This window comes from Bufo bufo, chromosome 3 (genome assembly GCF_905171765.1).
Source record: "Bufo bufo chromosome 3, aBufBuf1.1, whole genome shotgun sequence".
Classification (NCBI taxonomy): Eukaryota; Metazoa; Chordata; class Amphibia; order Anura; family Bufonidae; genus Bufo; species Bufo bufo.
Window position 1 is genome coordinate 395,211,249 of NC_053391.1, and position 24,705 is coordinate 395,235,953.

The window sequence follows — 24,705 nt, forward strand, 5'->3', positions numbered from 1 at the left end:
ACTTGCATGTGCAGGGAAGGCACGGCTGTCTTGGAGAAGTAGTGGCGGCTGGGAACCACATACTGCGGGACAGCCATGGCCATCATCTGTTTGAAGCTGTCTGTGTCCACCAGCCGGAATGACAGCATTTCAAAGGCCAGCAGTTTAGAAATGCTGGCGTTCAGGCCAAGGGCTCGAGGGTGACTCGGGGGGAATTTGCGCTTCCTCTCTAAGGTTTGAGATATTGAGAGCTGAACGCTGCTGTGTGATATAGTGGAGACGCTAGTTGACGGTGGCGGTGGTGGTGGTGTCGGTGGCACATCCTCTGTTTGCTGCTCGGCAGGTGGCAACATTCCTCTCGAGGCGGAAGCCGAGGCAGCAGCGGTAGAGGGAGCAGGGGGAGCCTCAGCGAGTGCCTGGTTTTTAAGGTGTGTACCCCACTGCAGTTCATGCTTTGCATGTAGATGCCTGGTCATGCAGGTTGTGCTGAGGTTCAGAACGTTAATGCCTCGCCTCAGGCTCTGATGGCAGAGCGTGCAAGTCACTCGGGTCTTGTCGGTAGGACATTGTTTAAAGAAGTGCCATGCCAGGGAACTCTTTGAAGCTGCCTTTGTGGGGCTGGGTCCCTGTTGGCGATGTCCAGTAGCAGGCGAACTCTGGGGGCGGCGGCTCGTCTGCTTTGGCCCCCTGCTCCCTCTTTGGCTTCGCTGTTGTCTCGGTCTCACCACTACCTCTTCCTCTGAACTGTGAAAGTCATCGCCACGACCTTCAGTCCATGTGGGGTCTAAGACCTCATCGTCCTCTGCATCGTCTTCCACCCAGTCTCCCTCCCTGACCTCCTCCTGTTCAGTCTGCACACTGCAAAAAGACGCGGCAGTGGGCACCTGTGTTTCGTCATCATCAGAGAGTCGGTGACTCTGCTGTGGTGGTATTCCCATGTCCTCTTCATCTGGAGACATAAGTGGTTGTGCGTCAGTGCATGGTATGTCTTCCTCCACTGGGGAAGGGCTAGGTGGACGCCCCTGGGAAACCCTGGAAGCAGAGTCTTCAAACAGAAGAAGAGACTGCTGCATAACTTGTGGCTCAGACCGTTTCCCTGATATGCTTGGGGGTGATGTGACAGACTGATGGGCTTGGTTTTCAGGTGCCACCTGTGCGCTTTCCGCAGAAGACTGGGTGGAAGACCATGTGGTGAACGTGCTGGAAGCACTGTCGGCCACCCAATCGATTAATGCCTGTACCTGCTCAGGCCTTACCATCCTAAGAGCGTCATTGGGCCCCACGAGATATTGCGGTACATTCTGCCGGCTAGTTGAGGGAGTTCGTTCCCTACTGTGTGCGCCTGGGGCCGAACGGCCACGTCCTCTACCAGCAACAGAGGCTCCACGGACACCACCACGACCGCGTCCTCGTCCCTTAATAGTATTTTTCTTCATTGTTGCGATTCAACTCGCACCACAATGAAATATATTATTTTTTATAAGCAAAATCCCCTCACTGGAATACTTTCAGTCTTTTGACTGTATGGATTACAGATGGAATGACTGTTATATGTGAGTACCGCTTTCTTTGACAGATTCTAGTATGGGTACATATATGTTTTCCCAACCCCAGCACATTAGTTTGCTAATTCCAGATGTATGAAACGCAGGCCTAACTGTATCTAGTATATTGAATGCCATATAAACTAACTTGGCCTTTTTTAAATAAAAAAAAAATTCCCTCACTGGAATACTTTCAGTCTTTTGACTGTATGGATTACAGATGGAATGACTGTTATATGTGAGTACCGCTTTCTTTGACAGATTCTAGTATGGGTACATATATGTTTTCCCAACCCCAGCACATTAGTTTGCTAATTCCAGATGTATGAAACGCAGGCCTAACTGTATCTAGTATATTGAACGCCAGATAAACTAACTTGGCCTTTTTTAAATAAAAAAAATTCCCTCACTGGAATACTTTCAGTCTTTTGACTGTATGGATTACAGATGGAATGACTGTTATATGTGAGTACCGCTTTCTTTGACAGATTCTAGTATGGGTACATATATATTTTCCCAACCCCAGCACATTAGTTTGCTAATTCCAGATGTATGAAACGCAGGCCTAACTGTATCTAGTATATTGAACGCCAGATAAACTAACTTGGCCTTTTTTAAATAAAAAAAAAATTCCCTCACTGGAATACTTTATGGCTTTTCACTGTATGGATTACAGGTGGACTGGTATTAGTAGGGGTGACACAAGCACACCCAAGTCCCTGATGTAGGATTTCTATGGCACAGACCACTATTACAAGTGATTAATGGACGTTGGGAGAGATTGTGCTGCAGCACTAGTCCCAAGATGGCCGCCGCCTATCAGCCCAGTAACATGTGCCACAAAATGGTCTGCACAACCTTTAAAAAAAATAGCCTTGGACTGTGCTGCTAAATCGCTATTGGTCTGAATCCCAGGTGTAGATGTCTGACTTGTTTGGAGCTTTGGAATGCACACTGTGGCAGCTTCTGCTGCAGCACTACAAGTCGCAAAATGGCGGCCGGCGGTCAGCCCAGGTACATGTGGATGGAAAAATCACTCTGGCCACTCTAAAAATAGCCAATCCCTATCAAAAAAGCAGCTCAGCTGCAGTTGTTCAGATGAATCACAGGTGGAGGAGAGAAATTTGCTTCCAGTTATTCAATTATCCCTGCCTATTCTCGCCCTAGCATCAGCTGCGTCTATCCCTGTTCTATTCACATCGGGAGTGAGCACGTCCCGACGTGCGCACAAGCTTATAAAGAGGCTGAGTCACATGCTGCACTTGGCCAATCACAGCCTTGCCAATAGTAGGCATGGCTGCGATGGCATCTTAGGGCAAGTAGTATGATGCATGTTGATTGGCTGCTTTGCAGCCTTTCAAAATGCGCCAAAATACATGCCGAACGACGAACCCGAACCCGAACTTTTACGAAAAAGTTCGGGTTCGGGTCCGTGTCACGAACACCCCAAAATTCGGTACGGACCCGAACTATGCTCGAACTGTTCGCTCAACACTACTCCCTATGAGTCATTAGATGAATCAAAGCAAGGCAGGCAAGTAAAGATAACCAGCCAATACATTATGCCAGTTATATCCTGGATGAGGTGCCCCTGAAAGTGTCTACGGCTACGTCCACATCTCCGTTGAGGCATTATTCTATTCTGGCAGACGACCAGAATTACCATATCTGGCATAGCCAAACAACGCAGGGCACCACCGGATACCCATTGATTATAATGTGATCTGGTGGACAAATATTCCTGCATGCAGCAGTATTTGTCCAGCAGAAAGCAGGCATTTATGCTGGAAACCCGCCTGATCCCATTATAGTCATTGGTGTCCAGAAAAAGAAATGTAAATGTAGCAAAAACCAGAGCCAAATTGGGAGTCCCATATTATCAGGTTTTCTCTAGCTTTTTTTTGTAGTGTAGATGTTTCCAAAAACTTGCATCCTCAGAATTTTACCACATTAGCTGACAAGCATAAAGTTTCCTGCTGTAATACAAATTATTGTGCATGATTAGCCTAATATGCTGTGTATGAGGTTGGACACAAGAGAAACTATACTATACTATTCTATAACCAAGGTTCTTCTTCTCTGCCTCTTGCATGTAGTAGATATAATCATGCTATGCTCTGGTAATTGTTGTTAGCCTTAACCACTTCAGCCCCCAGTGCTTAAACACCCTGAAAGACCAGGCCACTTTTTACACTTCTGACCTACACTACTTTCACCGTTTATTGCTCGGTCATGCAACTTACCACCCAAATGAATTTTACCTCCTTTTCTTCTCACTAATAGAGCTTTCATTTGGTGGTATTTCATTGCTGCTGACATTTTTACTTTTTTTGTTATTAATCGAAATTTAACGATTTTTTTGCAAAAAAATGACATTTTTCACTTTCAGTTGTAAAATTTTGCAAAAAAAACGACATCCATATAGAAATTTTGCTCTAAATTTATAGTTCTACATGTCTTTGATAAAAAAAAAATGTTTGGGTAAAAAAAAAATGGTTTGGGTAAAAGTTATAGCGTTTACAAACTATGGTACAAAAATGTGAATTTCCGCTTTTTGAAGCAGCTCTGACTTTCTGAGCACCTGTCATGTTTCCTGAGGTTCTACAATGCCCAGACAGTAGAAACACCCCACAAATGACCCCATTTCTGAAAGTACACACCCTAAGGTATTCGCTGATGGGCATAGTGAGTTCATAGAACTTTTTATTTTTTGTCACAAGTTAGCGGAAAATTATGATTTTTTTTTTTTTTTTTTTTTCTTACAAAGTCTCATATTCCACTAACTTGTGACAAAAAATAAAAAGTTCTATGAACTCACTATGCCCATCAGCGAATACCTTGGGGTCTCTTCTTTCCAAAATGGGGTCACTTGTGGGGTAGTTATACTGCCCTGGCATTCTAGGGGCCCAAATGTGTGGTAAGGAGTTTGAAATCAAATTCTGTAAAAAATGACCTGTGAAATCCGAAAGGTGCTCTTTGGAATATGGGCCCCTTTGCCCACCTAGGCTGCAAAAAAGTGTCACACATCTGGTATCTCCGTACTCAGGAGAAGGTGGGGAATGTGTTTTGGGGTGTCATTTTATATATACCCATGCTGGGTGAGAGAAATATCTTGGCAAAAGACAACTTTTCCCATTTTTTTATACAAAGTTGTCATTTGACCAAGATATTTATCTCACCCAGCATGGGTATATGTAAAAAGACACCCCAAAACACATTCCTCAACTTCTCCTGAGTACGGGGATACCAGATGTGTGACACTTTTTTGCAGCCTAGGTGGGCAAAGGGGCCCATATTCCAAAGAGCACCTTTCGGATTTCACTCCTCATTTTTTCCTGAATTTGATTTCAAACTCCTTACCACACATTTGGGCCCCTAGAATACCAGGGCAGTATAACTACCCCACAAGTGACCCCATTTTGGAAAGAAGACACCCCAAGGTATTCCGTGAGGGGCATGGCGAGTTCCTAGAATTTTTTATTTTTTGTCACAAGTTAGTGGAAAATGATGATTTTTTTTTTTTTTTTTTTTCATACAAAGTCTCATATTCCACAAACTTGTGACAAAAAATAAAAACTTCCATGAACTCACTATGCCCATCAGCGAATACCTTGGGGTCTCTTCTTTCCAAAATGGGGTCACTTGTGGGGTAGTTATACTGCCCTGGCATTCTAGGGGCCCAAATGTGTGGTAAGTAGGTAAATGACCTGTGAAATCCGAAAGGTGCTCTTTGGAATGTGGGCCCCTTTGCCCACCTAGGCTGCAAAAAAGTGTCACACATCTGGTATCTCTGTATTCAGGAGAAGTTGAGGAATGTGTTTTGGGGTGTCTTTTTACATATACCCATGCTGGGTGAGATAAATATCTTGGTCAAATGCCAACTTTGTATAAAAAAATGGGAAAAGTTGTCTTTTGCCAAGATATTTCTCTCACCCAGCATGGGTATATGTAAAATGACACCCCAAAACACATTCCCCAACTTCTCTCGATTACGGAGATACCAGATGTGTGACACTTTTTTGCAGCCTAGGTGGGCAAAGGGGCCCATATTCAAAAGAGCACCTTTCGGATTTCACAGGTCATTTTTTACAGAATTTGATTTCAAACTCCTTACCACACATTTGGGCCCCTAGAATGCCAGGGCAGTATAACTACCCCACAAGTGACCCCATTTTGGAAAGAAGAGACCCCAAGGTATTCGCTGATGGGCATAGTGAGTTCATGGAACTTTTTATTTTTTGTCACAAGTTAGTGGAATATGAGACTTTGTATGAAAAAAAAAATAAAAAAAAAAATAAGCATTTTCCACTAACTTGTGACAAAAAATAAAAAATTCTAGGAACTCGCCATGCCCCTCACGGAATACCTTGGGGTGTCTTCTTTCCAAAATGGGGTCACTTGTGGGGTAGTTATACTGCCCTGGCATTTTCCAGGGGCCCTAATGTGTGGTAAGTAGGTAAATGACCTGTGAAATCCTAAAGGTGCTCTTTGGAATATGGGCCCCTTTGCCCACCTAGGCTGCAAAAAAGTGTCACACATGTGGTATCGCCGTATTCAGGAGAAGTTGGGGAATGTGTTTTGGGGTGTCATTTTACATATACCCATGCTGGGTGAGAGAAATATCTTGGCAAAAGACAACTTTTCCCATTTTTTTATACAAAGTTGGCATTTGACCAAGATATTTCTCTCACCCAGCATGGGTATATGTAAAATGACACCCCAAAACACATTCCCCAACTTCTCCTGAGTACGGCGATACCAGATGTGTGACACTTTTTTGCAGCCTAGATGCGCAAAGGTGCCCAAATTCCTTTTAGGAGGGCATTTTTAGACATTTGGATACCAGACTTCTTCTCACGCTTTGGGGCCCCTAGAATGCCAGGGCAGTATAAATACCCCACATGTGACCCCATTTTGGAAAGAAGACACCCCAAGGTATTCAATGAGGGGCATGGCGAGTTCATAGAAATTTTTTTTTTTTGGCACAAGTTAGCGGAAATTGATATTTTTAATTTTTTTCTCACAAAGTCTCCCGTTCCGCTAACTTGGGACAAAAATTTCAATCTTTCATGGACTCAATATGCCCCTCACGGAATACCTGGGGGTGTCTTCTTTCCGAAATGGGGTCACATGTGGGGTATTTATACTGCCCTGGCATTCTAGGGGCCCTAAAGCGTGAGAAGAAGTCTGGAATATAAATGTCTAAAAAATTTTACGCATTTGGATTCCGTGAGGGGTATGGTGAGTTCATGTGAGATTTTATTTTTTGACACAAGTTAGTGGAATATGAGACTTTGTAAGAAAAAAAAAAAAAAATTCTGCTAACTTGGGCCAAAAAAATATCTGAATGGAGCCTTACAGAGGGGTGATCAATGACAGGGGGGTGATCAATGACAGGGGGGTTGATCAATGACAGGGGGGTTGATCAATGACAGGGGGGTTGATCAATGACAGGGGGGTTGATCAATGACAGGGGGGTTGATCAATGACAGGGGGTTGATCAGGGAGTCTATATGGGGTGATCACCACAGTCATTGATCATGCCCCTGTAAGGCTTCATTCAGACGTCCGGATGCGTTTTGCGGATCGGATCCATCTATCAGTGCATCCGTAAAAATCATGCGGACATCTGAATGGAGCTTTACAGGGGGGTAATCAATGACAGGGGGGTGATCAGGGAGTCTATATGGGGTGATCACCACAGTCATTGATCATGCCCCTGTAAGGCTTCATTCAGACGTCCGGATGCGTTTTGCGGATCGGATCCATCTATCAGTGCATCCGTAAAAATCATGCGGACATCTGAATGGAGCTTTACAGGGGGGTGATCAATGACAGGGGGGTGATCAGGGAGTCTATATGGGGTGATCACCACAGTCATTGATCATGCCCCTGTAAGGCTTCATTCAGACGTCCGGATGCGTTTTGCGGATCGGATCCATCTATCAGTGCATCCGTAAAAATCATGCGGACATCTGAATGGAGCTTTACAGGGGGGTAATCAATGACAGGGGGGTGATCAGGGAGTCTATATGGGGTGATCACCACAGTCATTGATCATGCCCCTGTAAGGCTTCATTCAGACGTCCGGATGCGTTTTGCGGATCGGATCCATCTATCAGTGCATCCGTAAAAATCATGCGGACATCTGAATGGAGCTTTACAGGGGGGTGATCAATGACAGGGGGGTGATCAGGGAGTCTATATGGGGTGATCACCACAGTCATTGATCATGCCCCTGTAAGGCTTCATTCAGACGTCCGGATGCGTTTTGCGGATCGGATCCATCTATCAGTGCATCCGTAAAAATCATGCGGACATCTGAATGGAGCTTTACAGGGGGGTGATCAGGGAGTCTATATGGGGTGATCACCACAGTCATTGATCATGCCCCTGTAAGGCTTCATTCAGACGTCCGGATGCGTTTTGCGGATCGGATCCATCTATCAGTGCATCCGTAAAAATCATGCAGACATCTGAATGGAGCTTTACAGGGGGGTGATCAGGGAGTCTATATGGGGTGATCACCACAGTCATTGATCACGCCCCTGTAAGGCTTCATTCAGACGTCCGGATGCGTTTTGCGGATCCGATCTATCTATCAGTGGATCCGTAAAAATCATGCGGACATCTGAATGGAGCTTTACAGGGGGGTGATCAATGACAGGGGGGTGATCAGGGAGTCTATATGGGGTGATCACCACAGTCATTGATCACGCCCCTGTAAGGCTGAATGGAGCTTTACAGGGGGTTGATCAATGACAGGGGTGTAATCAATGACAGGGGGGGTGATCAGGGAGTCTATATGGGGTGATAACCACAGTCATTGATCACGCCCCTGTAAGGCTTCATTCAGACGTCCGGATGCGTTTTGCGGATCCGATCCATCTATCAGTGGATCCGTAAAAATCATGCGGACATCTGAATGGAGCTTTACAGGGGGGTAATCAATGACAGGGGGGTGATCAATGACAGGGGGGTGATCAGGGAGTCTATATGGGGTGATCAGGGGTGATCAGGGGTGATCAGGGGCTAATAAGGGGTTAATAAGTGACGGGGGGGGGGGGGGGGGGTGTAGTGTAGTGGTGCTTGGTGGGACTTTACTGAGCTACCTGTGTCCTCTGGTGGTCGATCCAAACAAATGGGACCACCAGAGGACCAGGTAGCAGGTATATTAGACGCTGTTATCAAAACAGCGTCTAATATACCTGTTAGGGGTTAAAAAAAACACATCTCCAGCCTGCCAGCGAACGATCGCCGCTGGCAGGCTGGAGATCAACTCTCTTACCTTCCGTTCCTGTGAGCGCGCGCGCCTGTGTGCGCGCGTTCACAGGAAATCTCGGCCATCGCGAGATGACGCATATATGCGTGACTCTGCGCAGGGCTGCCACCTCCGGAACGCGATCCTGCGTTAGGCGGTCCGGAGGTGGTTAAAATGGTACTCCAATTTCAGACCTTTATGGCTGAGATTGGAATACCTGTCACATGCGATGGCTAGAGGTGGTCAGGGTTGAGGGAATACCTGACCAACACTGCTTCCATAACTCCCATATTAGTAGCACAGCGAGCTCAGCTGTTTCCATAACCTCTGCCATATCTGGCTGTAACATATGACAGGTGTTCCTATTTAAGTAATGGATATCTGGCATGGGAATGCCCCTTTAAGGGCTCATGCACATGAACGTGTGCTGGCCATGCCCGTATTGCAGCTGCAATCTGGAAGATACAGTGTGTACTCTACAGAGTGCTTCCGTGGGTTTTCTGTCCGTGCCTCTGCACCACAATAAAGTATTGCATGCACTACTTTTGTGCAGTGTGGATCGTCATTTGCGGATCACAGGCCACATTCAAAATAACAGCACGGGCACGACTGGCACACAGTTGTGTGCATGAGGCCTAACAATGATCCTCCAGTACTACTCCATCATTAGTTTATTGGGCTTGTGAAAAAAAAATTCAAATTTATGAGGTGTTTGTGGGGCATTTTTCAGGTGTTTTTCTTTTTCTGTAGGGATGTGTATAAGAAAATGCCTGTGAAAAAAGGCTTACATTTTGAAAACAATCGATTTAAAAAGGAAGAAACCACCGCAAAACTTCTACAGTTTGAAGTGCAATTCAGAATTCCCTAACTGAGCTACAGCAAACATCTGTACAGTAGGTTCTCCTACTTTGCTTATCTACCAGGACCCTGGACAGGCAACTTCACATGGGGATATTTTAAGGGCATGTCAAATAATACAATATTCCACTATTTGTTTCTGTAATAACCTTTTAACGACCGGGCAATTTTCCATTTTTTTTATTTTAGTTTTTTACTCCCAACCTTCCCAAAGCCATAACTTTTTATTTTTCCATTCACATAGCTGTACAATTTTTTTTGCAGAACAAGTTGTACTTCCTAATGACACCACTTACAGTTTCATACAATGTAATGGGAAGCAGGAAAAATATTCTAAATAAAGTTTCATGGGTTTTATTTTTACAATATTTCCTATGTGGTAAAACAGACCTGTTACTTTCATTCTCCGGGTCACTACAATTACAACAATACCCCATATATATCGTTTTTCTTCTGTTTAATATTAAAATAAATGAAAAACATCACCATATTCTTACTTTACATTTCTATGTGTACAGAGCTGTGTGAGGGCTGTGTATGACTTAATTTTTTTTATGGGAAGTGAAGCAACCAAAAAAGGGCAAATCAGCCATTTGGACTTTTTTCTGATTTGCCATATGGGACTAATATTGTTAAATTTTAATAGTATAGGCATTTTCACACGCAGTGATAGCAATAATGATTTTTTTTTTATTGTTTATGTACTTTTATTTTAATTTTGGGGAAAGGGGGGTGACTTGAATTTTTATATATATTTATTTTGTATTTTTAAAATATATTGGAGTGTATTAGAATTATACTGTGTTCCTATGGAGCCTATGAAGACACTACATTTGGCTCCCCCCAATCCTCACCAGGGGGAGCCGGAGCACGTCTGGGAGCCCACACTCACGTTTTTTTATCCTTCTCGATGCCATGGTCACATTTGACCACGGCATCTGAAAGGACTGCCAACTGCCCATCTCTGACTAAAAATATAAGCATATAGATGAAATGATAACTGGAGTCTAGGGTTCATTTTATTGGAAAAGTGTAAGCTGAACTCTTGTTGGTTGCATAGGCAATAAGGTAATTTTTACTGTTAGGTAGTTTTGATTAGAGATGAGCGAATTTCTTGAAAATTTGATTCGGCTGATTCGCCGAATTTCACCTGAAAATTTGCTTTGTGACGATTTACTTTGCCACGAAGCACATTTTTTTTAAAGTAGCCGGTGCAATGAAAGGGAGCGGCGATAGCGCCGCCCCCGTCATTGTGACCCTTAGATACCACGTTCATACATGATCGCAGCATCTGAGTGTACAAAGTGTGAAATTAACATTTAAAAAAAAACATTACATCAAACTTACCGTGACCATTTGCCGAAATCATGTGCGGTGCGAGATTATGTCATAACGCCAGCCGGCGTGGTGACGTAATCTTGTGCCGCACTGGATTTCGGACAAGATCTTCAAGCAAGATGGAGGCTGGCAGCCCTTCGCGCGAAAATGGAGGCAGTAAGTTTGAATTTCAGGATTAATCGATTTGCTGACACGAAGCATGAGGAAATTCGGATTCTAGGCGAATCGAATAATTCCTGAAATTCGGATCGAATTCCACTTGGTGGGATTCGATTCGCTGATCTCTAGTTTTGTTAAATGAGGCCAATTGAAACAAGTACAGTTTGCAAATTCTCTTATGAGTCTCAATGAGTGATGGTTATGCAACAAAGAGAAGCTTGGGGCCCGTTACTATGAATGTATGATTATACTCCAGTCAAGCATCCTAGCTAAGCCATTTGATATTTTTTTTATAACTTTGTGTTTTGATATTTCTTTCAACAAAAGAAAAGAAATATCCCCAAGAGAACTCTTATTTTTGTCTTGACAAACAGTGGATTTATACAGCTTATACGGTATTTGGTAAAGGCAGTAAAAATAAATACTGCTACAATGCTTCTACCATGAGTCTCTAGAGAGGGAACTTAAAAAGATTTCACAATGCTGGATATTTATGTTTATTTTCATATTCTATCTAAAGGGGGAAAAAATCAACAAGTGTATGGCATAACATTGGTCAGTGATGGAATTTTTAGCTTATTTCTAATCTCTTATTTTCTCCTTTACACAAGTCTTAGATCTTGGCGATTTTAATGACCACAGCAAAGTTATTTTGTTTATCCACTTGTCAGTTTCACATTGAACATAATTTTATAACCTATTCTCCCCACACTTACAAAGATTATAATTTACAATATTCTAGTGGGACCTTGTCTGCTTCCCATTGAAATACTTACAATGCTGTGAGCAACTGTCACGGTCTGTAGCAGCCATAACCACACCCTAATGTCTACAGTATGTCTATGGCCACTTTCCCATGGTCAGCGTTTGGTCAGTATATCTCATCAGTATTTGATTTGTAAGCCAAAATGATGAAAATGCCAGAGAAAAAATATAATGGAAAGATTTGTATCTATTCAATGTTCTAGAACCACTACTGGTTTTGGCTTAAGAACACTGATGCAGAATACTGACCCAATACTGACCATGTGAAAGTGGCCTAAAATATTCTGCAACTACATCCTGCAAACATGGTGGTGTATTTCGATGTTTTTGCTGTGGTATGTGAACATTTTTCACAGCATTCTTTAGTGGATTGTATGTAGACAAAGTCTATAGCGTGGTGCCCGTATTCAAAAAAGGATCAAGGTCCTCCACAGGTAATTATAGACCAGTTAGTTTAACTTATGTTGTGGGAAAAATGTTTGAAGGAATCTTAAGGGACTATATACAGGAGTATGTGACTGTAAATAATAATATAAGTGATAACCAGCATGGGTTTACCAAGGACAAAAGTTGTCAAACTGGGGGGCGGAGCCAACTGAGCATGGTGGAAGACGTGTGAGCACTGAGCTCCTCACCATAGCACCCGACCAACAGCCTTTTTTACAGCCCTGACCGAATTAAAAATGGGCAAACTCAACAAGGAGAGAGGTGGAGAGGTCATCCAGTCGACCAAAGTGAAAAAGACTCATGGGGACTTGAATAAATGCATCTATAAGAAGACGGCATCTCCAGCAGTGAGGGGAAAGATAACGGCGGCTGAAGAAACTGCCACGGCTCTGGACATAGAGTCGGATGACGCCAGCTCTTGCTCCCCGTCGGATTTGGACCCTGCTACGATTAACAGAGCCTTCTTGCAGCACTCCCTACAGCAATCTCTGGCTCAGGCGTTGTCACCAGTACTGACGGAGCTGGCGGCCATTAGAACGCAGGTAACACACGTGGGGCAAAGAGTGGAGGCGCTGGAGGATTTCCAGATAGCCGTGATACATCACAGCAAGGGCCTCCAAAGCCAAATGAGGTCTCTCAGTTCCCAGGTGGATAGTGTCTACCTCCACTTAGAAGACCAAGAGAACAGGGGGAGAAGGAAGAACGTGAGGTTAAGGGGCATCCCCGAATCCGTGGCGGCAGAAGCACTATTGGACAGTGTCAGGCAGATATTCGCCATACTTGTGGGCGCAGAGCAGGCTGATACTATCACCATTGAAAGGGCGCACAGGGCGCTTAGGCCTAAGCCTGCTGCAAGCGAACCGCCAAGAGATACCATTTGTGCCCTCTTGAATTATCTTGATACAGCTGCGGTTCTCAAAGCGGCAAGGGAGAGAGAAGAAGTAATCTATGAGGGGAATAAAATCCTGTTGTTTCAGGACTTGGCAGCTAGCACCCTAGCAAAACGCAAGGCGTTGAAACCCCTTACAACTGCATTGAGGGAGAGGAGGCTGCCTATGAGGTGGCTTTTCCCCTTTGGACTTAGCACCACAATCAATGGCAGGCAGATAATTATCCGCCATCCTGATGATCTTTCCAAGATGTGGGAAGCCCTGGAGATATTCCCTCTGGACATCCCGTCCTGGCTCCCGTCTGCCAACATGGAGAAGTTACAAAAGCTTGTGGCACCATCACCCTGGCAAGCTATGTCTAAGCAAAAACACACCAAGAAGAAGTCACTGACAGGGGACTGATTTGCTCCCTATTGATGTTAGAGAGCCCAGGTTCAATCTCTCTCGCTGTTGTTGATTCAGTGAGCGACATTATTTCTCTCTATTTTATAAGTATGCACTATAGTGCTTGAAACTCGTTGTTTCTACTGTTTAATAGTGTTTATGATTGCCATTCCAAGCACACTACTCATATGCTTTACATGAAAATACTTTGGAGCCGAGAGTGCAGTTTTTGCTGTTTGAGCTTTACTAAAGATATTGAGGAGATGGGTAATGACATCATTCCTATCTCTATAGGCCGCCTGTCGGATACAAAGACTAACAGGTTTAAGTTAAAGGTCAGTTTAATTGCTAATATTTAAGAGGTCGAGTGAGTGGTACATCTAGATTTTTCTAGTAGTCTCTACCTATGTTCCCTCCCCCAATCTCTTATCCTAAACATGTAATTGCTCTATTGCGCCGTAATAAGCCCTTTTACTCTGTTTATATTTGTTTTATTGTCTTTTGGTTTAGTTTTCCTGAGTCGAGCTATATGGTTCACGACCACCAGATTTAAAAGTAGTACAGACCTTAAGTCCCATTGATATGGCACACTTCACAATTTACTCACTTAATGTGAATGGAATGAACATTCCACAGAAACGCAGTCAGGTTTACCACACCCTTAGGAAAGAAAACCCTGATATTGTGCTTTTACAAGAAACGCATTACCGACATGACCATGTCCCCAATATGACTAGTAAACACTTTCCAGATTGGCATCATGCCACCCACTCCTCGGCATCAAGAGGTATCTCTATTGGTTTCATTAAAAACCTCACATTTCAGATGACAGCAAAGTTGATAGATCCTAATGGAAGATTCCTGTTTATAAAAGGGAAAGTCCTAAACTCAATAATCACTATAGCCGCTATATATGCCCCTAATAAGGGACAAGTTAAATGGCTTACTCAGATGCTAGAATCCTTGAAAACTTTCACAGAAGGGATCTTGATATTAGGTGCGGATTTTAATCTCACACTAGACCATGGGATGGATTCCACATCTGCCATACCTCAAATATCAGAAAAACAAAAACGTAGATTTCAGATTGCTTTGGCGGAGGTGAATTTATCCGATGTATGGAGATTATTTCATCCAGAAGTCAAGGACTTCACCTTTTTTTCTAAGGTTCACGGCTCTTACCAGCCCCTAGGCTATATATTTCTATTCAATATTGCTATACCTGCAATTAAAGGGACTTCCATAGGATCTATCACGATTTCGGATCATGCCCCTGTGATTTTGAAGCTGCAAATTAAGGACATGCCAGGGAAGTCCTGGACATGGAGGCTTAACTCAACCTTGTTAGAGGAAAAAGAACATAAGGAAAAGGTCAATAAAATACTCATGGATTATTTTAGTCTAAATGAGTCCCCTCAGATAACGTGCCCGATTTTGTGGGAAGCCCATAAGGCAGTAGGAAGGGGGGAATTTATTAGCTTAGGTTCTAAAGCTAAAAGACAGAGGACACAGATAATAAATTCCCTGCTCTTGCAAATTTCCACACTAGAAAGGCTTCACAAAACAGATCAGACAGATGAGGTATTGAAACAACTGAAATCCTTAAGGTCACAACTTAAAGATAAACTGAACATAAAATCTGCTAAAATACTTCAGGCTCTGCGTTTCAAATACTACTCGCACGGTGACAAAGGTTCCAAATTAATGACAAATCTGTTAAAATCCCAGAGGCAGAAGTCCTTTATCCAGGTAGTCAAGTCCAAAGAAGGGCATAGATTAACTGCTACTCCAGCAATAGCAAGGGAATTTTGCAGGTTTTATACTTCTCTATATAATATTGAGAGCGAAGGCGGGACGGACACTAGTAATAATATATCTATGCAGAATAGAATCAATGACTTTTTGGAATCCATTAATGTACCTACCTTGTCGACCAACGATAAGGCGGACCTGTTGAGACTGTTTACGGAGGAGGAAGTTCTTCAAAGCATCCCTACTGGGAAAAGCTCAGGACCAGATGGCCTCCCCATCATATATTATAAGAAATTTGCGGATATACTAATACCGTATTTCACTAAACTATGCAACTCTCTCCTCAGTGGCTCAGCCCTTCCCCCGCAGGCCCAGACGGCAACCATCACTATTATACCCAAAGAAGGGAAAGATCCTGAAGCATGTGGTAGCTATCGCCCAATTTCGCTACTTAACACGGATTTAAAATGGTGGGCTAAACTATTGAGTCATCGGGTGGCTGGTTTGCTGCCTGGGCTTGTGGGGGAGGAACAGGTAGGATTTGTACAGGGCAGAGAAGGTAGGCACAACATTAGTCGAGTGGTGAATGCGGTCTGTTATGCCAGAAAGAAAAATATGCCTCTGGTCTTACTGGGGACAGATGCCGAAAAGGCATTCGATAGAGTTGGCTGGCCATACATGTGCAGTACATTGTTAGCATTTGGTTTCCCAGAGATATTTGTCAATGCTATTTTCTCCTTGTATTCAGCTCCCACAGCCCGCATTTTAGTAAACGGCACCATGTCAGATCCCTTTACTATTAGGAATGGTACTAGGCAGGGATGTCCCCTTTCACCATCTTTGTTCATATTAGTGCTGGAAACATTACTACTGAAATTTAGGCAAAACCCTGATATCAGAGGAATTCAGTTGAAGGGCGATTCACATAAGATGGCAGCATTTGCTGACGACTTACTACTAATGGTCACCAATCCTAATGAAGCAATGAAACATATATTAGATACCTTCTGTGTCTTTGGGGAAGTCTCCAATTTTAAAATCAATGTAGAGAAATCTGGAGTTTCTTTGACTCCCACACAACTGAGAAAGTTGAAGGATATGTCCCCCTTTAAGTGGCCGCCCACAGCGATAAAATATTTGGGAGTGATGATATCAGCCAATCCTGCCCATCTGTTTCACCTAAACTACTCACCACTAATAGCAAAAATCCAAGTGTTTTTAAATAAACCCTTGAAACCCAGGATTTCCTGGATAGGCAGGAAAAATGTTATAACCACATATATTCTGCCCCAACTGCTATATCTGTTACGCTCCCTCCCAATAGCGATACCTAGAACCTTTCTGGCTAAAATAAGGTCAATTATGGGTAAATTTGTATGGGCTAATAAGAAAGCTAGGCTACCTTACTCCCTGCTCACCAGAAAGAAGAAGCATGGAGGGATCTCATTGCCTGACATGTATGCGTATGTACAGGCTATTCATTTAGAGAGATGGTTAGCTTTAGCTAGACAGAAAGAATCTCCCCTGCATGTGCGTATGGAAAAAGAGAAATATTAGGGAAACAAGGTGTACATTTGCTATGGCACAAAACCCCTTCTTTAGGTCCACTGGGACTCATAAGTGTTATTACCAAGGGCACTATTAAGGAGTACCAGAAGTCCTCTGCACTAAATCTTAGTAGAGGTGGTTTATCTCCGGTTATGCCTCTTGATGTATTACCCTATGCTCTCTCGGACAAGGTGATGGAGACTAACCCAGTTTGGGACTCAGTGTCTGAGATCAGAATAGGAGATCTATTGAAGTTAACTTCTACCTCTGATTTCTATAAATCTCTCAGAAGTGAACCACCGAGAGTGGGTTCGGATATACAGAAATGGGATTTTGAAGTTACATGTAGGAAGTTTCAGTCATCTAAACACCTGCAGAAGGTTGACCCCTCTTGGTTGGAGACCATGGTCATACTGCCAAAATTACCATCTAAGGGCCTATCACTAATATACCGTCAGATCTTAGAAAGAAGAGGAGACTCTGTTCCTTCCTACCTGGGAGAATGGGAAAGAGAATTAGGTATCAGCTTAGATGACTCGAGCAGATCCTTCATTATGACACATTCACATGGATTCTCTAGATGTGTCAAGGTGCAAGAGAACTCACTTAAAATCCTCACTAGATGGTACCGTACACCTGAATTTCTATACAAAATTCACATCAGCAATTCGAGTGAATGCTTGAGATGCCTGGAGGGACTAGGTAGCCTTTCCCACATATGGTGGTATTGTCCAAAAATTAGGCAGTTTTGGAAATTAGTATAAGGTATCATGAATAAGATTTGCCCAGGACACTTATCACTTACTGCTCCCCTAGTTTTACTATGGAAACCAGAAGGCAAATTTATTCCCCATAAAAATAACTTACAGACACATATGATTACGGTGGCCAAATTACTCATCCCGACACTGTGGAGAAATCCTGAACCACCTAGTATATCCATGTGGTACGAGAAAATAAACCACATATGTAGAATGGAGGAATTAGCGAGCTGGGAAAACCATAATAGACAAGGTTTTCTAAATACTTGGAGACCATGGTTGTCACATATTGAATCTCAACAATGAAGATTAAAGGGAACCTGTCACCAGGATTTTGGGTATAGAGCTGAGTACATGGGTTGCTAGATGGCCGCTAGCACATCCGCAATACCCAGTCCCCATAGCTCTGTGTGCTTTTATTGTGTATAAAATCCGATTTGATACATATGCAAATTAACATAAAAGAGTCATATCTTACTTGTGTGACCAGAGAAGAGTCATATTTTCAAGCTCTGACTCATCTCAGGTTAATTTGCATATGTATCAAATCGTTTTTTTACACAATAAAAGCACACAGAGCTATGGGGGCTATGGGGTATTGCGGATGTGCTAGTGGTGATCTAGCAACCCATGTCCTCAGCTCTATACCCAAAATCCTGGTGACAGGTTCCCCTTAATACAACCTAGATGAATGTACTGAGGTTCTCCTTCTTCCCCTACTCCTCTTCCCCCCCCCCCTTTCTGGAGGGAGGACGGGGTGGGTGAATTGTGAGATCTCCTAGTAGGATAATAAGGGAGGAATTCGTTGAAAAGCCATATTACATATCACATATCCCTATAAGTATAAGTTTGAGCGGAAGGATTGTGAACCTAAGTTAAAATATAATGCAGTTTTTCTGGTCTTAAGCTACAAGTAGTAGCTGCAATTGGAGTGAACTTACTCGACTTTTTATTCTATGTTCTATGACTCAGTGTTTTATGTTTCCTTATTTGTGAAGCGATTTTCACTGCACAACTTTTGAATTAACAAATGTATGTAAATAGTATATCTCACAATGCGTGATAAGTCAGGTTGGAAGACCATTTGCTTAAATATGATATAGGTTATATTTGTGACTTGTGATGTAATGCTTTACTGACCAGTTGTACTGGTATGCTCCTTTTTCAAAAGTACTAAAGTATTTGTAATTGTATGATTTATCTTGTTGATAGTATAATAAAAAGAGAATTATAAAAAAAAAGTTGTCAAACTAACCGGATTTGTTTTTATGAGGAGGTGAGTAGTAGCCTGGACAGAGGGGCGGCTGTGGATGTAGTGTTTCTGGATTTTGCAAAGGCTTTTGATACTGTCCTTCATAGACGCTTAATAAGTAAAGTAAGGTCTATTAGCTTGGAAAGTATAGTTTGTAATTGGATTGAAAACTGATTGAAGGACTGTGTCCAGAGAGTTGTGGTCAATGATTCCTATTTAGAATGGTTCCAGGTTATACAGGTCCTTCTCAAAAAATTAGCATATTGTGATAAAGTTCATTATTTTCTGCAATGTACTGATAAACATTAGACTTTCATATATTTTAGATTCATTACACACAACTGAAGTAGTTCAAGCCTTTTCTTGTTTTAATATTGATGATTTTGGCATACAGCTCATGAAAACCCCAAATTCCTATCTAAAAAAATTAGCATATTTCATCCGACCAATAAAAGAAAAGTGTTTTCAATACAAAAAAAGTCAACCTTAAAATAATTAAGTTCAGTTATGCACTCAATACTTGGTCGGGAATCCTTTTGCAGAAATGACTGCTTCAATGCGGCGTGGCATGGAGGCAATCAGCCTGTGGCACTGCTGGGGTGTTATGGAGGCCCAGGATGCTTCGAGAGCAGCCTTAAGCTCATCCAGAGTGTTGGGTCTTGCGTCTCTCAACTTTCTCTTCCCAATATCCCACAGATTCTCTATGGGGTTCAGGTCAGGAGAGTTGGCAGGCCAATTGAGCACAGTAATACCATGGTCAGTAAACCATTTACCAGTGGTTTTGGCACTGTGAGCAGGTGCCAGGTCGTGCTGAAAAATGAAATCTTCATCTCCATAAAGCTTTTCAGCAGATGGAAGCATGAAGTGCTCCAAAATCTCCTGATAGCTAGCTGCATTGACCCTGCCCTTGATAAAACACAGTGGACCAACACCAGCAGCTGACATGGCACCCCAGACCATCACTGACTGTGGGTACTTGACACCGGACTTCAGGCATTTTGGCATTTCCCTCTCTCCAGTCTTCCTCCAGACTCTGGCACCTTGATTTCCGAATGACATGCAAAATTTGCTTTCATCCGAAAAAAGTACTTTGGACCACTGAGCAACAGTCCAGTGCTGCTTCTCTGTAGCCCAGGTCAGGCGCTTCTGCCGCTGTTTCTGGTTCAAAAGTGGCTTGACCTGGGGAATGCGGCACCTGTAGCCCATTTCCTGCACACGCCTGTACACGGTGGCTTCCGCAGGTCCCCCAAGGTCTGGAATCGGTCCTTCTCCACAATCTTCCTCAGGGTCCGGTCACCTCTTCTCGTTGTGCAGCGTTTTCTGCCACACTTTTTCCTTCCCACAGACTTCCCACTGAGGTGCCTTGATACAGCACTCTGGGAACAGCCTATTCGTTCAGAAATTTCTTTCTGTGTTTTACCCTCTTGCTTGAGGGTGTCAATGATGGCCTTCTGGACAGCAGTCAGGTCGGCAGTCATACCCATGATTGCGGTTTTGAGTAATGAACCAGGCTGGGAGTTTTTAAAAGCCTCAGGAATCTTTTGCAGGTGTTTAGAGTTAATTAGTTGATTCAGATGATTAGGTTAATAGCTCGTTTAGAGAACCTTTTCATGATATGCTAATTTTTTGAGATAGGAATTTTGGGTTTTCATGAGCTGTATGCCAAAATCATCAATATTAAAACAAGAAAAGGCTTGAACTACTTCAGTTGTGTGTAATGAATCTAAAATATATGAAAGTCTAATGTTTATCAGTACATTACAGAAAATAATTAACTTTATCACAATATGCTAATTTTTTGAGAAGGACCTGTAAGTGGTATACGCCAAGGTTCAGTGCTGGGCCCTTTATTATTTAATTTATTTATTAATGATATTGAGGATGGGATTATTAGCACCATATCTATTTTTGAAGATGACACTAAGCTGTGTAGAACTGTACGGTCTATGGAAGATGTCCACAAACTACAAGCGGACTTGAACAGTCTGAGTGATTGGGCATCAACTTGGCAAATGAGGTTCAATGTGGACAAATGTAAAGTTATGCATCTTGGTAGTAATAATCTCTGTGCTTCATATGTCGTAGCACTGGGAGAGTCACTTATAGAGAAGGATTTGGGTGTCCTTGTGGATGATAGATTAAATTATAGTATACAATGTCAATCAGCTGCTTCTAAGGCCACCAGGATATTGGCATGCATTAAATGAGGCATGGACTCGCGGTGCAGGGATGTAATACTACCACTTTACAAAGTGCTGGTGCGGCCTCATCTGGAATACACAGTCTAGTTCTGGGCACCAGTACATAGAAAGGATGCACTGCAGCTGGAAAAAGTACAGAGGAGAGCGACTAAAATAATAAGGGGCATGGAGGGTCTTAGTTATGAAGAAAGATTAAAAGAATTGAATTTATTTAGTCTTGATAAGAGACGTCTAAGGGGGACCTGATTAACCTGTACAAGTATATAAATGGGCCATACAAAAAATACGGCGAAAAGCTGTTCCATGTAAAATGTGCTCAAAAGACAAGGGGGCCCTGCCTCCGACTGAAGAAGAAAAAGTTCAGTCTCCAGAAGCGTCAAAGCTTCTTTACTGTAAGTTTGTTGCCCGTGGAAACAGCAACAGTAGTCTATCACAGGCCGCGGCACAAGTCAAACTCAAATCACGGGTAGATCACATTTTTTCAAAAAACAAGTACAGTAGCCGTTTTAACTTCAACAGTGAGGTCCCCAAGAACAGAGCCCCATTTTTTTTTACGAGCTATAGTGTTGAATACAGCAAGATCTGTCATATAATCAGAAAAAATCTGTCCTTGCTGCGCATGGATGGACAGTGGTCTGATGTTCTCAGTTCTAATGTCAAATGTATTGCCCATCGAGCCCCTACTTTGGGCCAACATGTTAGCCCTAGTTTGTTTTTGGGTGATTCCTAGACACAGCAGAGTTGGTTACGTTTCAAGGGAAACTACAAGTGTGGACATCGCATCTGCACTTGTTGCAAGCATCTTTCAACTGGCCAAACTGTTGTCTCTATGTCCAATCCAAAAACTTTTACTTTGAAACAGTATATCAACTGCAACACTAGTTTTGTGGTATACTGTTTCACCTGCATGACCTGCCGTCTACACTATATAGACTGTACCTCTAACAGCCTAAAAACCAGGATTCGCCGGCATATTTCTTATATTCCGCATGCGCAAACTAGGAACGTCTCTGAGGTCAGTTCACATTATACGGCTTGTCATGCAGGTGATATCAGTGGCCTCGTTGTGCAGGGGGTGGAAAGTGTTAAATTTCCTAAACGTGGAGGTGATCATAGGAGAGTTCTTTTAAACAGAGAATCTTATTGGATCTTTACTATGGGTACCTGTGTACCAATGGGTCTTAATCGCAGGCATGATCTCATACTGCATTATTGTCCCTGGTACTTTATTGTTTCCCTTGAAGTTTTTCTTCTTTTCTTTTTAAGCATATGTTTTTATGTCTCAGAGGTGGAGCTATGTGTTGATTGTGTCCACCTGATATGTTTGACCTGCCCCTTATTTAAGGCCAGTGTCTCACACTATCATGTTGTCATGAGTAAAGATCTGAATTTACTGATCTGAAACGCGTAGACCTGATGTACATGTCTGGATTTTAGCACCTTTTTCATTAAAGCATCTACATGTTGTTTGGAAGCTGGATCTCCTTCTTCACTTATATTTCTACCATTGCTTAGTTCCTGGCGAATATCCGTGCTTCCATTTCAACCTGGGACCAGGTGAGCCTCGACAAATGCTTTTCTTGGATTACTCTCACTCAGGAACTGTTTGAATGCTCCTGGTGTCTGCTATTTATACCCAGTGCTGAATATTTTATGGATACCAGCAACATGTCTCACACCTCACTTAGAGTCATTGATAATTGTGATGAAAGACTCAAAAAAATCAATGCTATATTTAATATAGAAGATGAGGATTCACGCAATGTCTTGGATCTTAAAATTCACATGAGTTCTCTTGAAAAGTTGCTCACACGTGAAATGCGCACCTGGTGGGACTTAACCTCATTACAGAAGTATGTGGATAGAGGAATGATTCCTTGCGGCCTGAGGCTGCAAAAGAAACCTACAACTATATACTTCACCAAATGGCAAGCTATATTGCCGGGTTGCTCCAATAAATTAATGGGACTGATCATCTCATATGAGAAAGAGACCATGGTTAATCTCCGGGAAGAAATAAGAGTCACTAAAAATGTTATTGCACCCCTGGCGAATTCGTCCATGTTCACTGATTTGGATGAGAAACTCCAGTTGAATTTAAACAAAATGGAGGATAGTCTAATTGCTATTAAACAAGACAAATTCGGCAGAGACATGCAAGACTATAAAACCAACAATGTTTACAATTGGTCTGATGCTAAAACTAGCACTCCTCGCTCCAGCATGAGAAAAACATATCGAGGAAAAAAATCAAGATCTGCTAAAGTCAGCTTCAGTTCCACAGATATCAACTCTTCTGATTCAGCGCCAGAAACCGCACGCTCTAGTGCATCATTCACATCTCACGTTATCGCAGAGGATACTACCTGCTCTGGGAAACCAGAAAAAAACACAGAGCAGGGCGCAGACATAAGAAAAGGTGGGCGTTATCCCTCGCGTCAGAGAGAAACATTGTTTATTCTCAAGTGATCAACATTTCTTCTAAGATACTCTCCCAACCACAGATTGAAGTTTTATCTAAAGGACTATCCTTTTCACCAACGTGCCATTTTGACATCTACAAGACCATATTGGATGTTAACAAATTAGCTCGGGATCTCACCTTGAAGAAACACTTTGCTCATATCGATTCAGAAGAATCCTCTCCTGCTAGTCCGGTTCCTGCGTTTATTTCTCCTGTGATGACCACCTTAAGCCAGACGAGATTGTCCTTTCAGGAACTTGTTCACATCTCTCATCTTCAGCAATGTCATGATGTTTCTAATTCCCTGTCTGTCTCTGATTACTCTCACAATTTTGTTACCCACAATCGTGATTTTTATCCTGTACAATCTCGCTCTCTGGCTCTTGATCATTTTCAGGAATCAGTGGAGCGAGATCTGTTTGCATTGAGGGATACATGCCAGTCAGTGGCTAAATTTAATACCAACTGTAATCTGTCTATTGCTGAAAAAACGGCTCTAAAAGAGCTTGAGAATATGAAGGATGTTATCATTAAACAGGCGGACAAAGGGGGGTCGGTGGTGGTCATGGACCGCTCCATATATGCGTCCCAAAATCTTCTCATGCTAGGAGATTCGGACACATATCTGGAGATGTCACATGACCCCACCCCCCAGTTCCAAAGTGATCTGCTTTCCTTGTTGTCCTTGGGGGTTAAGAGTGGTTTTATGGATCAAAAACAAGCTGATTTTATATATGTCTTACATCCTATCACTCCTATTTTCCACTCTTGGCCCAAGATCCACAAGCCTGGCTTCCCCCCATCCATGCGGCCTATTGTGGCCGGTATAGGTTCATTCACTAAGCGGTTGTCTGCGTGGGTTGACAGTTTGTTGCAGCCACTTGTCCAGACTATTCTGGGTTTTCTTTTAGACACTAGAACTGTACTCCAGTCCTTTTATGAATTTCCTTGGAGGCCGGAATATGTCTGGATAACTGCGGATGTTACATCTTTATATACTGTCATTCCTCACGCTTCAGCCATTGTCTCTCTACGATGGTTCTTGAATACTTATGCTCATTTCAGCTTGGAATTTCAGGACTACATATGTGATGTTGTCCAT